This window comes from Triticum aestivum, chromosome 3A (assembly GCF_018294505.1).
Source record: "Triticum aestivum cultivar Chinese Spring chromosome 3A, IWGSC CS RefSeq v2.1, whole genome shotgun sequence".
NCBI lineage: Eukaryota > Viridiplantae > Streptophyta > Magnoliopsida > Poales > Poaceae > Triticum > Triticum aestivum.
This window is the reverse complement of record NC_057800.1, coordinates 187,665,629-187,683,464: the sequence shown is the minus strand read 5'-3', so window position 1 is coordinate 187,683,464 and position 17,836 is coordinate 187,665,629. Positions and strand designations below refer to the sequence as shown.

At 47.3% G+C, this 17,836-nt stretch overlaps 1 pseudogene; it reads left to right on the top strand.

The window, feature by feature from the left end:
- The window catches only part of LOC123056869 (uncharacterized), a 182,835-nt pseudogene that overhangs the window by 101,518 nt on the left and 63,481 nt on the right, over positions 1–17,836 (top strand).

Genomic DNA, 17,836 nt, shown 5'->3' with positions numbered 1-17,836 from the left:
TGTCGGGCTCTTGTTCGTCTTGCCGAGATGATGATCCGAAGAAGTTGAGCTCGGCTCAACAAAGTGACGCCGTGTCTAGCGCAGGTCAGCAGCCGTGGAGTAATATTACCGGACTGGTTTGACACCAGCATGATGTTGAAGATCATGTTCAAAAGATCTTACAGTTAGTGGGATGTGTTCGGGAACAAAACACAATACCCCATACAAAACTTCCTTCAAAAGGGATGTCCGAAATCCTGTTCATAAAAAAGATGAACTCGGGTCGGATTCGTTTTCGCGCAGAAAACAGATCGGAAAATTGATGCACTAATCAGAAGGTTCCTGGAGTTTGGACGGTCGGATCGAGCCGAAATTTTGAGAGGTGGTAGATATAGGAATTCCGCAGCCGATCAACGATTGGATCTTCCAAAGGACGTCCGAGCTAGAAGCTGGACACCACACCCTAAACTCATCCAAATTCCCGTCCAGATTTGACAGGGCTCCGGTATATCGTGGATTGCCAGAGATTCCTCCATCGGAACTCGACGAAATTTTCCAGGGTTGTTGTAGACTCAATTCCGCACAATTCCATCGTCAAAGCGATACTCGAGGAGGTGGTGGTGGCAGATACGAGTTCGCTGTCCAGAAAAATAGCACGGTCGCTTGAAGGCAATGTTGACGTTGAGCCCCCGAGCTTCAAAGATGATTCCTCCGTGATCTTGATAGAGATCGGAGTTGATGTTTGATGAAGGCCCTCGTCCGGACATGGTGATCCGAACACGGGGCGTAATTCTTGGTCGAACCAAGGTGACCAGTCGAACTGGTGACGAAGACGTCGAAGTCGTAGTTGATTAGCAGACGAGCCATCGATCTTTTTGTCGATCACACAGCGGAACTCTCAATGAAAGCACCAATGTCGGTGTCAAAACCGGCGGATCTCGGGTAGGGGGTCCCGAACTGTGCGTCAAGGTCGGATGGTAACAGGAGACAAGGGACAAGGGCCCTCTCGATGGAGGTAATACCCTACTCCTGCTTGATTAATATTGATGATATGGGTAGTACAAGAGTTGATCTACCATGAGATCAAGGAGGCTAAACCCTAGAAGCTAGCCTATGGTATGATTGTTGTATATATTGTATATCTATTGACTAGCCTGGCCTCGGTTTATATAATGCACCGGAGGCCTAGGATAACAAGAGTCCTAGCCGAATATGCTGGTGGGGGGAAGTCCTTGTCTTGATCGCCAAGTCTTGTGGAATCTTCCTTGTATGCGGCAGCCGTCCGAACTGGCCCATGAGTATACGGCCACAGGGGTCCTCGGCCCAATCTAATAGATCGGGAGACGACGTGGTGAGTACCCCCTAGTCCAGGACACCGTCACTCACCATGCAAGAAGGCATTCTTGACATCTAAGATGCAACTTCCAACCAAAGTTTGTAGCACAGGAAACTAATATCCTTACTATCGTGGGTTTGTCACGGCAGATGTCCTCGTGAAAGGACTTAGTCGTGGAGCCATCGCTACGGGTTAGCTTAAAGGGGTTAAACCGGACAAGGGGACATGAGGGGTTCTTATACTAGTTCATCCCCTTCGATGAAGGTAAAAGCCTACGTCTAGTTGTGATTGGTATTGCTAGGGTTTCGATGACCAAGGAGCGAATCCGCTTTGCCTGGCTCTTGAGTTGTTGTCTGTTGTCCCCAAACCACGGCCGGGTCGTCCCTTTATATACATAGGTTGACGCCCGCCGGTTTACAAAGTCCCAAGGCCGAATCATAGATGTGTCCGGCTCGGTCTCTATTCCTCTAACTTACAATACAAGTTACATGACAGAGTCGGTTTACATCTACAGGCTTTAACCCGCCTTTGGGCCTTGGGCCTTTGTAAAGTGCAACCACCTTCACGTCTTCATGGGCTTCTATCCTCATGGAGCTAACCCGGCCACTCCTAGCCAGTTTACCTACAATAATCATATCCCCAACATTAGGCCCCAGATTGATTTGAACTCGTTCATGTCAATCTTCAATACTTAGAAAAGTTCTTGCCCTGTCATCTTCATATAAATCTGGTAAACCGCCGTGATGCCATCCTTTAGATCTGTAGTAAACCGCCCTGACGTCATCTATTCGTTGAAGCCGAAGATTCCCTTCATTAATGTATATCCAACCATCGAGGCGACACCCTTATTAACTATCCATTTTTGAGCTCCTCGATTCCCGCACTTGTCGCTTTATCGCTTCGCCTTATAAATAGGACCACAGGTCCTCCTTTTCCCCTTTCGTCTCCTTCACTTCTTCTTCCTCCTCGCGACATCTCTGCCCCTGAGTGCCACCGCCGTCACCGAGCTTCACCTCTGCTTCGATAAAGGCTGCTGCATCGACCTGATCGTACCAGAGAAACACGGTGATCCTCCGCTGCTTCCTCCTGCATCAGTAAGTTCCTCTTCTCCTTACCCCAAATCCGCCATTAGTGTTCGGTGTTCTTCATAGCTTGAAGCTGTTCCTCCTTCAGTAATACCAAATGGCTAGTTAGATCTGATAGTTTTCAGCGCCTTTTGCAGTTTAAACTCCTTTCTTCTTGTTAAGGCATCTGCTTGATATCGAACTCATCTGAACTTACTGAACCTTTTGAGCGCTTGAGATTAGACCAAAATATATTTTGATTATCCAACACACAGCAGATCTAAAATTCCCATGCTAAACTGTGAAATCTGTTTTACCTTACTTAGCCCTTTTCACCTTAGATCTGCATCCTCTTTACCACATAGACGGTTTACCTTTGTAAAAGCAATCTATCATATACCATTAGCCTTCTGGTGAACCGGAGAAGCCTTTTACCTCCATTGTTATACTCCGGTTTAACAATATGTGCATTCCTTTGTTCTGATATTGCCTTGTCATTCATTATAGTATCAGCCTCCGGTTTGCACAATTTACATACTTGTTATGTCTTTGTTCTGTCGCATCTTATGTATCACCATGAATGATTTGTAAACCGGTATTTCCTTTCAGCCTTTCGTTTGCAATGGCCAAACAGTTTTATGCTTGCAACTGGGCTCCTTCCCGGGTTACCGAAGAACAGCTGAACGGAATGGTCAGGATTGGTACTTTTCCCAAAAAGAATGATATCCGGTGGCGAGTTCCAGGAACGAAGAATCCCCCTACCCCTAAACAGGGTGAGGTAGTGGTATTTGTTGACCATATAGGTCATGGTTTCAAACCGCCTGGGTCAAATTTTTTCCGGGATGTGCTTGCTAGTTTCCAGCTCCATCCTCAAGACATTGGACCCAACTCGGTGTCTAATATATGCAATTTCCAAGTCTTCTGTGAGGTGTACTTACAAGAAGAACCAACTGTTGAGCTATTCCGGGATTTTTTTTCATCTGAACTGGCGCACTGAATTTGTAGACGGGCCCAATACTGAACTTGGTGGCGTCTCTATTCAAAAAAGGAAAGAGGTTGAATTCCCTCATGCCAAGCTGCATAGTCACCCCAAAGTTTGGAACCAAACATGGTTCTACTACAAAGATACTTCCCCTGAAGACGAGAATCCTCTGCCGGGTTACCGCGCCCACCGGCTTTCCAACACTCATCCGTTGCCACAACGTTTGAGTGCTGCAGAACGGGCCTCATATGCCCCTCAACTCGCCAAGATCCGGGCCTTTATGGCCAATGGTTTATCAGGCGTCGACTTTGTGCGTTGCTGGATATCCTGGAGCATCTTGCCATTAAGCCACCGCTTCGGTTTAATGTGTGAGTACACTGGTGAATTAGAATACTCCCAACGCCACATCAACATTCAATTAACCGATGAAGAAGTCACTGAAGGTGTCAAGAAGATTTTGAATGAATCGGAATATGTCTGCCGCCAAACCGGCTTGAACCCCTTCTACACAAAAAACAAACCGCCTGCTGTAAGCACTGTCCTTCCTTTTTATCTTCGATATCTTTTTAAATTGTTCAACCTGTGAATATCCTTCTGCTTGTTTGTAAACAGGGTGATGATCCATTCTGGAAGAAGAAACCTACAGAGAAAGCGGCAAAGCCATCCCGTCCCAAAAGAAAAGCCGTCAAGAGAACCTCAAAGCGAAAGGCAGCTGAACGCATCAGCATGGAACTTGATGAAGACGCAGATGAACCAGAAGCTGAGGTAGAACTTGATTCACTTGGCTCCCTTTTCATGCATCTCATTAACAATGATACTTATCAGGAGGACGTGGAGGGAAGCCAGGCTGATGATGTAGAGGTAATTACCCTTTCCTCCGGTTCAGACTCTATGCCAACACAAAAAACCCGTCAAGCGGTCCGGAAAGTAAGCTTGTCTCATCCTCTTGCTTACTTGGATTCAACATTTATTTTGAAGAAGCAGCAGCACGAGGCTCGCCGGACAACCCGGCAAAGCGGCCAACAGGTTACTTCAGCCGGTTTACCTGACACCCCGGTTCGGAAGCGCCGATCTGAGGTCTCCCCCACTTCTGACAATTCTTATCCCAAGGCAAGTTATTTCTGACAACCTCTTAATCCGTCCGATTCAAATTATCAGGTGACACCTCCCTCATCCTCTGGCGAGTCAACGACAACCCAACTTCCTCCTCTCAAAACCGTAGCAGGGTAAGTACTTGAACTCCTTCTTTTGATGTTGTTCATACCTCGTAGTGTGCTTTAAATTTCACATCTATTGCTAATTTAGGGCCAAAGCTAGACCCAGCAAAAAGGCTCGGGTGAACAATCCGCCCGAAGATCAGGTGGTCCATGAACTAGAACAAATGGTTGAAACAGAACAGACGACTAAACCAGCGGGTCCGAATCCGGAAGCCACGTTTGACGAACCACCCCCTCAAGATCTGAATATGGATAATCAACCAGAGGCTGACACTGCTGTACCTGACAGTGAACCGACAGATCCAATCCGGGCTGACGACAGGTCTTCCAGTCCAATGAGAGCCACTGACACTCCACCATCACCCGTAAAAACGACTGGAGGCCAAGGAGACGATGTTATCATTACCTGTATGGGCCACAGCTCTCCTGGCCATCTTGTAGTCTTGGCCAAACATAGTGCCAAGGAAGAGCGTGTTGCCATGGAGAAGGGTAAATGGAGCACTGATTTGTCAAGCTACGCCCATCTCAGCGCTGAAGAGCTCCATTCTAGATTTTTAAACCGTCTACACTCAAACCGTGATTATGAATCCGGTTTGGTGAACCTGATGAAGGAACGCTATGAGGTATTTTCATCACCTTTCCTTTCTTGATTCCAAAGTATAAACATCAGCCCAAGTAGCCCCCAAGGGCCGGTTTATGATGTTAATCATAAACCAGGACTTTGTAATATCTTAATCCTTGCATGTTAATCCTCAATGTGTCAAGTCCTCAGTAAAAACAAAACCGATACTTTATCATTGTATTCATGTAGTTTTCGTTGGTTTAGCCCCCAAGGGCCGGTTTAGCTTTGCGAGGTAAACCGGGTCTTGAATCAATGCGTCAGTTTTGAACAGACATACATTAGCCCCCAAGTGTTAAGGATAATGCTTGCATTGTACTTGAGACTTGTGAAAGATTTGTTGATAACAAAGCAAATAGGCATTAGCCCCCAAGTACAAAGTGCATAACTTGTTATATGCTTGGTACTTAGAAAATACATATCCCGTTGTTGATATATCTTCGCCGTTGCAGGCCGAGCTGAGTAAGAGGGATGCTCAAACCGCTGATCTTCAAGAGAATGTAAAGTCTCAACAAGCAGAAGCTTCCAAAGCCAAAGAGGAGCTGACCAATGCCCTAGCAACTATGGAGAAGTTGAAAGAAACCTTCAACAAGGAGCGTGCTGACTGGGAAACAGAAAAGGCCGGTTTGACCAGGAAAGCCGAGGACGCAGAAGCAGCCCTGAAGTCAGTGGTAGACGAACTGACCGGCTTGAAGCGGCAGATTGATGCCATGACATCCGCTGTGTTTGGTAAGTACCTCCTTATGCCGTTTTTCTAATTCATAAGATCTTATCATTGACGGGTTTACTAATACTAAACCGTGACGGGCACCCGCATTGCTCATCTGGGCTCTAACATGCAGATGAAGCTTAAAGCGGCGTACACCTTAATATAACAGCTATATTCTGGATCCCAGCATGCTATTTGCACTGCAGCATATAACAAGCCGGTGCCATCATTGATAAATGAAGCACTTGAGAAGCTGGCCATGCTACCTACCCGGATCACCAAACTGAAGAGAGCAGCCGCAAGATCAGGAGCGCCGACCGCACTAATCCGGGCCAAGGCACGGATTCCGGATCTTGAAGCGGCAGATATCATTAAAGGATATCCAAGTGTGAAGGAGGACGGTTCAGACTTCAACAATGATGACCTCCGAAAACTGACAAAGGAGATGCGGCCAATAGCCAGCAAACTGGTGGAGGACACAAACCTATCTCATTTCCAACCGGTTTACAATGCTGAAGGAAAGAGACAGCCTGCCGTGATCCAAGAAGTTGAAGAACTTGTGCCTCCAATCCGTAAGCATACTTATGCTCCTGACATTGATCCCTCCAGCGTTATCCATGAAGAAGCTGTGTTTCAAGCTTTAACCGGAATCGATTGGTCAACGGTTGATTTCCAGCGTCTGGGGAGGAATGAAGAGGAGGTGACTGCACAAGATGACCCTCAATCGTCAAGCCGTCCGGATGAAGCATCCTAAACCGGTGACTGGTTTATCAGCCACAGTCTGCCACTACTTCGAACAATTATTCAACTTGGGCCATTTTGAAGCTCCTTGTAATAGGATAGCAAAAACACTTTTATCTGCCCTACCATCGAGCATGCTTGTGTTGCTTGATATTTTTGAAAACTTGTTCCACTTTCGGGATCTATTTATGCATAGTCCATTATACTTTGTGTTCCTGCATATAAGAACTTGAAAGCGTCCTAGTGGTTTACCACTAGACGGGTCATGATACCCAAAAATATACATAACTTGGATGAATAACCAAGATTTGTATTAACCAGATAAAATAAATAATATCTGTGACATACCTCGTTGGCTGACCAACTGCTTGTATGGTAGAGGTGAAAAACACCAATCCGGAGTGTTGATAACTCCTGGCCCTCTTGCCGGTTCATATAGAAATCATATTGGGCTAGAAAAGCCGTTGATTTGTTCGTATAATGCTGGTGACATCTAGTCAAAACCAGACCGGAGCAATACACTACCGGTTTAGAATATGATCATGTACTGACAACTAAGCGCTGAAATTCATGCCGGGTTGTAATGAACACCAGTTTATCAGAAAAATATTTATAAATCCCTTATCATAAAAACAGCAAAAACAAAAGAAATATGCAAGGCTTTTCATGGGCTGCCAGTCCCTAAATCGAGGCTTTTCATGGGCTGCCAGGCTGCTGAGTTAAACCATTTTGCAAAGCCTTTTAAGATGGACCTCAATCTTTAACCAATCATCGGTTTAACTTTGACAAGTTCAGGGTCCATGGGATTGACTTTATCAAACGTTCGATGGGTCATACCAGGTTTACCTGGACGGAGTGGCTTACTTAAAGAGGCAAGATAACCCAGGGTTTTAGGTGAATACACCTGGCTTCCAAGCTCGGCTTGATAGCCTATTACAAGGGTTCAAACTCATTGTTCTTTGAGAAGCAAGGAGCCCCCAGGTAATATGTGAGCTGTGCTCAGTGGTTACCTATGTTTGAGCTATGCTTAATGCAACAGACTCTCTTTGGCTCCACATATTTCCTTTTGGCTTAAAGCCTATCAAGAGGTGTAGCCATGGTGTGAAGACAACCAAGCCCCCTAGTGATATCCCTTTGTGGTTTTAAACCGATCAAGAGGTGTAGCTATGGTTCGGATACGACCAAGCCCCCTAGTGATTTTGTTTATATCCGTGTGGCCGTATAGACCGGTTTAACAAAACTCCGCTTTGTCAGTAGAAGCTCTTGTAGGCTCACACATGATGTAAAAAGAACAGAGACCCCACTTTATTCGAGGCTCCGGTTTATTATATAATATATACATTGTCATAAATATGTACATAAGAAGAGCCTGTGGCTCAAGTATAGTAAGGCCGAAGAAGAGCTATATTCCATGGTCGCTTGGTCTCCTCCTCCGATTTACATGAGTCTTTGTGCTCTCAAACATCAATGAGGTAGTATGACCCATTGTGCAGATTCTTGCTGACCACAAAAGGTCCTTACCAAGGTGGGGATAACTTGTGCATATCAGTCTGATCCTGGATGAGCCGAAGCACCAGATCGCCCTCTTGAAAAGTTCTAGTCTTAACCCGGCGGCTATGATAACATCGGAGATCTTGTTGATAAATCACCGAAAGTGCTGCTGCGAGATCACGCTCCTCATCTAACAGGTCCAGCGAGTCCTGGCGTGCCTTCTCATTATCAGCTTCAACATAAGCTGCCACACGGGGTGAGTCATGACGGATGTCACTAGGAAGAACCGCCTCTGCTCCATAAACCATGAAGAAAGGCGTGTAACCCGTAGATCTGTTAGGTGTGGCGTTGATGCTCCATAACACAGAAGGTAACTCCTCCACCCAACAACCTGGTGTTTGCTTTAAAGGAACCATGAGCCGGGGTTTAATACCTCTCAAAATTTCTTGATTTACCCTCTCCGCTTGACCATTAGATTGGGGGTGAGCCACTGATGCTACATCAAGCCGGATGCTCTCATGCTGGCAAAATTCCTCCATCTCATCCTTTGACAGATTAGTACCATTATCAATTATAATACTGTGTGGAAAGCCAAACTGGAATATCACCTTTTTGATGAACTGAACCGCCGTGGCCGCATCACACTTACTGACTGGCTCTGCTTCTACCCATTTGGTAAACTTGTCAACTGCCACTAACAGGCGAGTCTTTTTGTACTAGGATCTCTTAAAGGGTCCAACCATATCAAGCCCCCAAGTTGCAAACGGCCAAGTGATTGGAATCATTCTCAACTCCTGAGCCGGAACATGAGCGCGACGTGCAAATTTTTGACAGCCGTCACACCTTTTGACTAAATCCTCAGCATCAGCATGAGCTGTCAACCAATAGAAACCCTGGCGAAAAGCCTTAGCTACCAAGGATTTTGAACCGGCATGGTGACCACAATCTCCTTCGTGGATTTCCCGCAAAATCTCACAACCCTCTTGAGGAGACACACAACACTGAATTGCTCCTGTGACGCTGTAATGATGTAACTCCCATTGACTATGGTCATTGACTTGGAACGCCGGATTATCTGTCGGGCCAAGATTTCATCCCCCGATAACTCGCCCCGGTTCATGTAAGCTAAGTATGGGACTGTCCAATCCGGTATAACATGCAAAGCTGCCACCAATTGGGCCTCCGGGTCAGGAATAGCCAACTCCTCTCTGTTGGTATCTTAACCGATGGATTGTGTAGGACGTCGAGGAAAACATTAGGTGGGACCGGTTTAGGCTGAGAGCCGAGGCGACTTAAAGCATCCGCCGCTTCATTCTTACGCCGGTCTATATGGTCAACTTGATAACCCTTGAACTGACCAACTACTATGTCCACCTCTCGTTGATATGCAACCATGAGTGGGTCCTTAGAATCCCAAGTGCCAGATACCTGTTGAGCCACCAGGTCCGAGTCACCGAAGCACTTAACCCGGCTTAAGTTCATCTCCTTAGCCATCCGAAGACCATGAAGTAGGGCCTCGTACTCAGCTGCATTGTCAGTACAAGGGAACATTAAACGAAGAACATAAAAAAACTTGTCACCTCGCGGGGAAGTTAATATAACTCCAGCCCCCGAGCCCTCCAATTTCCTGGACCCATCAAACTGAATAGTCCAATACGTGTTGTCTGGCTTTTCCTCTGGTGCCTGCAACTCTGTCCAATCATTGATGAAGTCCACAAGTGCTTGAGATTTGATTGTTGTGCGAGGTGTATACTTGAGCCTGTGAGGTCCAAGCTCAATAGCCCACTTGGCAATCCGGCCAGTTGCTTCTCTGTTTTGAATGATATCTCCCAGAGGGGCTGAACTGACCACTGTGATAGGATGCCCCTGAAAATAATGTTTGAGCTTCCGGCTTGCCATAAACACCCCATACACCAGCTTCTGCCAATGTGGATACCTCTGTTTTGATTCGATAAGCACCTCACTGATATAATAAACCGGCCGTTGAACCGGATATTCTTTTCCAGCCTCATTGCGCTCCACAACAATAGCCACACTAACAGCCCTGGCATTAGCAGCCACATACAGTAGTAAAGGCTCTTTATCGATTGGAGCTGCAAGCACAGGTGGTTTAGCTAACTGCCTTTTTAGATCCTCAAACGCTTTATCAGCCGCATTGCTCCAGACAAAGTCATCCGTTTTCTTTAACATCTGGTATAAAGGGATAGCCTTCTCCCCGAGACGACTAATAAACCGGCTCAAAGCTGCAATCCGGCTGGCTAAATGTTGAACATCATTGATACACGCCGGTTTAGCCAAAGACGTGATTGCTGAAAAAAAATTCAGATTAGCCTCAATGCCCCTATTTGATACCAGAAAGCCCAAGAGTTTGCCTGCCGGGACACCAAAGACACATTTGTCCGGATTGAGCATCATCTTGTAAACCCGAAGGTTGTCAAAGGTTTCTCTCAGGTCATCTATCAATGTTTCCTCTTTCTTGGACTTTATCACCATATCATCCACATATGCATGAACATTGCGCCCAATCTGCTTATGAAGACAATTCTGAACACAGAGTTGATAAGTCGCCTGGGCACTCTTGAGCCCAAAGGGCATGGAGACATAGCAAAAGGCTCCAAAAGGAGTTATAAAAGTTGTCTTCTCCTGGTCCTTAACTGCCATTTTGATCTGATGATAACCAGAATAAGCATCCAAAAAACATAAGCGATCACAACCCGCCGTAGCATCAATAATCTGATCAATACGAGGAAGGGTAAAGGGATCTGCTGGGCAAGCCTTGTTCAAGTCTGTGTAATCCACACACATACGCCAAGTGTCGTTTTTCTTGAGAATCAGCACCGGATTAGCCAACCATTCCGGGTGAAAGACCTCCATGATAAACCCTGCGGCCAACAACCGAGCTACCTCTTCACCAATAGCCTTGCACCTTTCTTCAATGAAATGGCGGAGAAACTGTCTGACCGGTTTAAACTTAGGATCAATATTAAGTGTGTGCTCAGCGAGTTCCCTCGGTACACCTAGCACGTCAGAAGGCTTCCATGCAAAGATGTCCCGGTTCTCACGGATGAACTCGATGAGCGCGCTTTCCTATTTGGGATCCAAGTTAGCGCTGATGCTGAACTGCTTGGATGAATCGCCAGGAACAAAATCAACCATCTTAGTGTCTATGGCCGATTTAAACTTCAACGCCGGATCGTGCTCCGTAGTTGGCTTTTTCAAAGAAGGCATATCTGTCGGATCAACCTTGTCCTTGTAAAACTTCAGCTCTTCCGTGGCACAAATCGACTCAGCATAAGCCACATCACATTCCTCGCATTCCAAAGCAATCTTCCTGCTCCCATGTACTGTGATAGTCCCCTTATGACCTGGCATCTTAAGCTGCAGATAAACATAACACGGCCTCGCCATGAACTTGGCATAAGCCGGTCGCCCAAACAGAGCGTGATACAGACTCTTGATTTTCACTACCTCAAAAGTTAATGTTTCTGACCTTGAATCATGGTCATCTCCAAAGGCCACCTATAGTGCTATCTTGCCCATCGGATATGCAGACTTACCTGGCACCACACCATGGAAAATGATGTTCGACGGTTTAAGATTCTTATTTGTCAACCCCATACGACGGAAGGTATCATAGTAGAGAATATTGATACTGCTTTCCCCATCCATGAGCACTTTGGTGAACTTGTACCCCCCAACCTGGGGTGCCACCACTAAGGCCAGATGACCTGGATTATCACAGGAGCAAACTTCTCATCATAGTCAATTCCATAAGTTCGACTATATCCTTTGGCGATCAATCTGGCCTTATATCGTTCCACCTTCCCCTCAGTTCTTCCAACTCTTCTATCATTGCTTCACGCCACTTCAGATCTTGCTTTGTAGCCTTCCAATCCTTTGAGATTGACAGTTTGAAGAGAGGCAACAAACAATCTATAGGAAGGAGAAAAAGCCTCATAAGACACAAAATTTTCAATGTCATGATCAAAAACATCTGGTGGTAAAGCCTTCTGTGCCACTTCATGTGTCCCTTTTCACAACGCAATAGGCAGTTCCACTGTGTCAGATGAGCTTGCATCACTGCCTTGCTGCCCCCCTGCACTTGTGGCTGCCGCCATGAATATACCAGACGTGTGTCATTTGAGCTATGCACTTGTGGCACTTGTGGCTGCCGTCGAGAGTACACTAGGGGAATCTCCTGCCATCGATCTCAAACAGGGAGCTGGAGATTACCAATCTGAATGGAACCCACTGTAGGCTGGACCTGAACCTGCACATCACCATCAGTGAGAGTACCAACCGAAATTGTACCCACAGTTGGTTGGGCTTGAACATGAACATCATCATCAGTGTTAGTGCCCACAGAATCATCCCGAGAATGAGATACAACCTTCTCCCCCCCTTGACCATCCTGCACAGAGTGTAAGTGGTCAAGCTCTACAAACAACAGACTTAGGTCTGTCGGCCCACCATAGAATGGCTCTGACTCCCTGAAAGTGACATCCATACTTATAAATCGGCGTTTCTCAGAGGGACACCAACATTTGTACCCCTGCTAACTCGGAGCATAGCCCAGAAAAACACACTTCACTGCCCGCTGATCTAGCTTCCCAATAGAAGGTTGGTGATCACGAACAAAGCAGGTACTGCCAAACAACTTTGGGGGAACAACAAACTTATTTTCTCCAAACAGCAATTCACATGGCGATTTCATGCCGAGTATCCTTGAAGGTGTCCGGTTGATCAGGTATGTGCTGTGGTAACTGCTTCACTCCACAAGAACTTGGGCACATTCATGGTAAACATCAATGACTAAGCAACCTCAAGAATATGTCGATTCTTCCTTTCTGCCACTCCATACTGAGGGGGGGTGTCTGGACAAGAAGTTTGATTAAGAATACCTTGGTCAGACAAGAAGGCCCCAAAGATGTTGTTTGTGCCATTGTTAGTCCTGATCACCTGCACCTCCTCCTCAAACTGATTCTTTACCAAGGCATGGAAATCCTGAAAATGGTTGAACACCTCATCCTTGTGATGCATCAAATAAATCCAAGTCATACGAGTATAGCAGTCAATAAAGGTAACAAAGTACTTCATCCCATGAACTGACACAATCAAGTCTTCCATACATCTGAATGAATAAGCATAAAAGGAGATATGCTCCTAAGCCTCTTACTCACATATATGTCTCTTGTGTGTTTGCATCTTCGCAAGCATCACATGTCAGCTTTCCCATGCCTATTCCACACATAACATCTGGAAATATTGTACCCATCTTATCAAAAGAGACATGTCCCATCCTGCAGTGATGGATCATCGCCTGCTTCTCCTTGTACTCCATGGTTGCAGCACAAACCAAGTCCGGCTGCACCCCCTTGTCCATATACCAGAGTCTCCTATGCCCGGTGCCAGTCCCAACCCCTGCCTCGCATGTCGCTCCTAAATCTCGCAATTGAATATGTCAAGGATCACATGATAGTCTATTTGATCAATGAGAGCACTGAAAGAGACCAAATTGATAGGAAAAGCTGGCACATGTAAAACTGAGGATAGGGAGATGGTCGGAGTGCACTTTACTGTACCAACCCCAATGACAGGCTGTTTTGTGCCATCAGCTGTTTGTATAGTGCCCGTGTGAGAAGGAGGATGCTTATTGTAAGACTCGAACACGCAGGATTTGCCCGCAACATGCCTAGATGCTCCAGAGTCTAGAACCCATTCTGGACCATTCTCATTAGTAGCAAGAGATGCCTTTTCTGGATTATCTTCATTAGTGAAGGTCCAGTGAGCACAATCTCCATTGCGAGCATTCAAGCCTGTAGTTTGGAGCTGTGATATGAAAGCATGAAGCTCCTCTAACTCAACCCTCAACTTAACGGTCTGAGCATCCTTCTCATGTGTCGCCCCCTCGTCTGTTTCCTTGCCAGCCTGGATTTCCTCCACCTTCCTCTTGAGGCTTTCCAATTCCTCCCTGAGCCTCTCAACCTCTGCTACAGTCATGTTGTATTCCTTCTCTGACCCTGCACCGGCCTTCTCTGCACTGTCCTCACCACTCTTCTCTAGATTAGCATCACCCCTTCTCATGTCATCATCCCCTAGATACTCCTTGACTGCATGGTGAGCACCAACCGCAGCTATGGTATCACCCATCTCCTCCAGAACAACAATATTCTTGGCCCTGCCAGCAGCACCATCGGCCCCTACAAAAGGTGCCTCGATGGTCACAAGATGGCATCCCCTGCCGACCTACTGCTCCATCAAGAAGAGCATGTCCTTGAGCGTGAGGCTCTGCCCCTCAAGCCATTCTCCTCTACAATCAGCAGCAGCAGCTCCAACACACAACACCTCGTTCACTTATAGCAGCAACAAAACCAGCAACTCAGATGCCCAGCAGCAGCTCCAGCAGCTACAACACACAGCAACACTCAAGTGCAAGTAGCAACAACAGCCTCTTCCTCCTTCCTCTGCAAACACCAGCAGCAAGCACAGCAGACCAGCACCAACCACCAACACACAGTTGCACCCTTCTCCAGCAGAACAGCAGCAGCAGTAGAAGCAAAGCAACAATAAGCAGCAGCAGTGCAATTCAGAAACAATAGCAGTTTGTCACGTCCTTCCTTTACCAATCTGCAACAACAACAGCTCGTCTGCATCCTCCCGCGCAGAAATAGCAGCTCGTCTGCTTCACCTCCTCTGCTCCAGTAGGCGCACTCAAGTGCGAGCAGCAGCAGGAGAACCCTTCTTCTTTCCCCTGGTGTAGACGCTCCTTTCTTCTGGCCTCTCCTACCAAGCTTGCCGCCTCCAACTCGCCAGACCCAGCCAGCCGCCATCGCCCATGCAGCTCCTCTTGCAGCGCCATGCCGCTTAGTCACGCACGCACGCGCGCACACAGACACGCCCGCCCAGATGTGCCACCGCCTCCTCGCCGGACCCTGCTGCTGGCTGGCGACTAGGCCACTATCGCCGTCGTCCCCAGTACCTCTCCTGCGTCTGATACCATGTTGAATCGGGAAATAAGTACCTTCAGACGAGGTTTTTTCTCATGTCTGGTGGCTCGAGTAGGTGCACTCTGTGTGTGGCGGCTCACTTGGGAATAGGTGGACTGGATGCCCCCTTCTTGGTCAGCTCCTCCACATGGGCTTGGGCCCTAAGTGACAAAGTATGGTGGGCTTGGGCCCATACTGGTTCAACACTTTCTTTTTTCAACCTTTCATGAAAACCTATATGCACGACAGGCTTCTTAAATAATATAGTGGAGACTGACACCACAATCCTCTTTAAATACGTACATGGAAAACAACAACTGAATGCTGCAGAGTTGTTAGTGGATGTGCAGCAGCAGAAATTTAGTGATACTAAACTACATACTATGTTAACCCTCATCAATGCTAAATTGTTCACATATCTCAGGGAGTTTTCCACTCTCAGTTGAGCAACTGAGTATATTTTGGCGGGAAAAAGATGACGAGTCAGAATGGGTGAGTCCTTATTTAGCTTCTAACCCATCTCCCAGATTTCATCGCACTTAATTATTTTTTATCCTATGGTAGTGTGTTGTACGAGTTGTCCATAGTTATTTGGATTACTTAAACAAGGACATATCAGTATGCAGCAGATCTGTAGTGTCACATCCCTAGTTCTGGCCTGTCCTATGCCTGCTTCCATCTGAGCATCATGTTTAAATTTTTGAAACCTGAACTGAGGAATTCAGAAGCCTCAAAACCCTAAATAAAAGAAGGGCAAAAACCCTAAAATCTCATCCATTGTTCCAAAATGCTCTTCTTAGATGTTTAATATTTTTGGCAAGGGTTTTGATCCAAACCAAAAATAATGAACATTTTAAAAGGATTTATTTTGGGACTTTGAATTTAAATCAATACTATTTTGAATTTGAACTTATATCCAAATATTACTGAATATATGTTCAAATAACTGAAACATTTTTATGTGCTTTGGTATAATTCCATTGTGCTAAATAAAATGTTCAGGGGAATTTTGTCACTTTCTTTGAATTTGTTTTATTTCAAAACAGTGGCAAAAGATTAAATAAAAACAAAACAGAAGAGAAATATGAAACATAACAGAACTTACCTGGCGCCCACTTACCTGGCCCAGCTCCTCCAGCGGCCCAGCCCAGCCCATCTACCTCGCCGCTCGTCGTCTTCCTCTGCCAGTAGGCAGAGGCGAGGCGTGGCGCGCGCCCGAGAGCCCCGGCCACCTCCTGCTTCACGCTGGAGGCCGCCCTTCGTCCTAATCCACACCACGGAGCGCCACGCAGCCCTGGCTCTCTCTCACTCTCTCCCTCGCCTCATCCTCTCCTCTGCTCTCTCTCCCTCTCTGCCCGAGCGGAGCTCGTCGCCACCGACGCTGTTCGCCGCGGCCACAGCCACCCCCTCGCTCCCTCTCCACACCCCTGAGCTCCGTCCCGACCCCATGGAGCTGCACACCGACGCACGCGACCAGAGGAGGCCCCAGTCGACCGGAGCGTCGTCGTCTTCATCTCCGGTGCCCGGAGATCGCCGTCGTAAATTCGCGTCGTCCAGAGCTTCCCCGACCTCGTCGTCGACTCTGCTAGTCCCTACGTGAGCCACTCTTATTTTTTCCCCTGGAATCCCCGTCGTTCCCCTCCCCTAGCTAGCTTCCCCACCTCGGCCGAGAGCTTCTCGCCGCCGGCCATGGCGTGGCCGTGGCCACAGCCACCGCAGCTCGCTCCCGAGCCCACCATCGTGCTCAGCACGATCGCATGAACCCGTAGACACCCACAACGCCTCCTGCCGTGCTCCCTAACACCGACCGCGAGCTCGCCCGAGCTCCGGCCGCCGCCAAGGTCGACGCCGTGCTCAACTCCGGCCACCTCGCGGCCTCCCGCCCGTTCCTTTGGATGCGGAGGAGCAAGAGCTTCTCCCTAGTGCACTCAGCGCACCAAACCACCGCTCGTAGCGCCAAACGCGCCACCACCCGAACTCCGGCCGCCGCTCACGAGCTCGCCGTCGTCGGTACCGGCCATCACCGGCACGGCCACCACCACCGTTCGATGCGCACGAGTCCCAGCTCGCCGTAGAACCCAACCGCACCCTAAACCGTGCCCTGTAGCGCGAACCCGATGCGTTTCCGCCGCTCCGTTGGTCGTCACCGGCGAAACTCCGGCGGGAGCTGACGTGGCTCCGTCATTAGGAGCTAACCCAGCTGGTTAATCAACCTACAGACACTGACAGTGGGCCCCACCCCTGGTCAAACCCCAGCCAGCGCTGGGTTTGACCGGGATTAGCTCCTGTGTCACTGACGTGTGGCCCCCACACGTCAGGTTTGACCCTGGGCGACCCAGTTGACCTGCTGACCTCAGCCTTACGCCATGCTGACGCAATATTCCTTTTCTGGAATTTAGTTCATTTTATAAATATTCAGGAAATTCCAGAAAATTGTAAAAACTTCTAAAAATCATAGAAATTCAACCGTAACTCCAAATTAAATAAATTATATATGAAAAATTATCAGAAAAATTCAAGGAATCCATCTGTACCATTTTCATGCATGTTAGAACAACTTATAGCTGCTGTTTAGCACAAATCAATTAAATGGCATTTGAATAATCACATATGGAGTTTGAATTTGAATCTTGTATTCAAACCAACTTCATTTAATCTGTTGCTAGTTGCATTAGCCCAAAACACATTCATATTGCCATGTCATAGCATGCA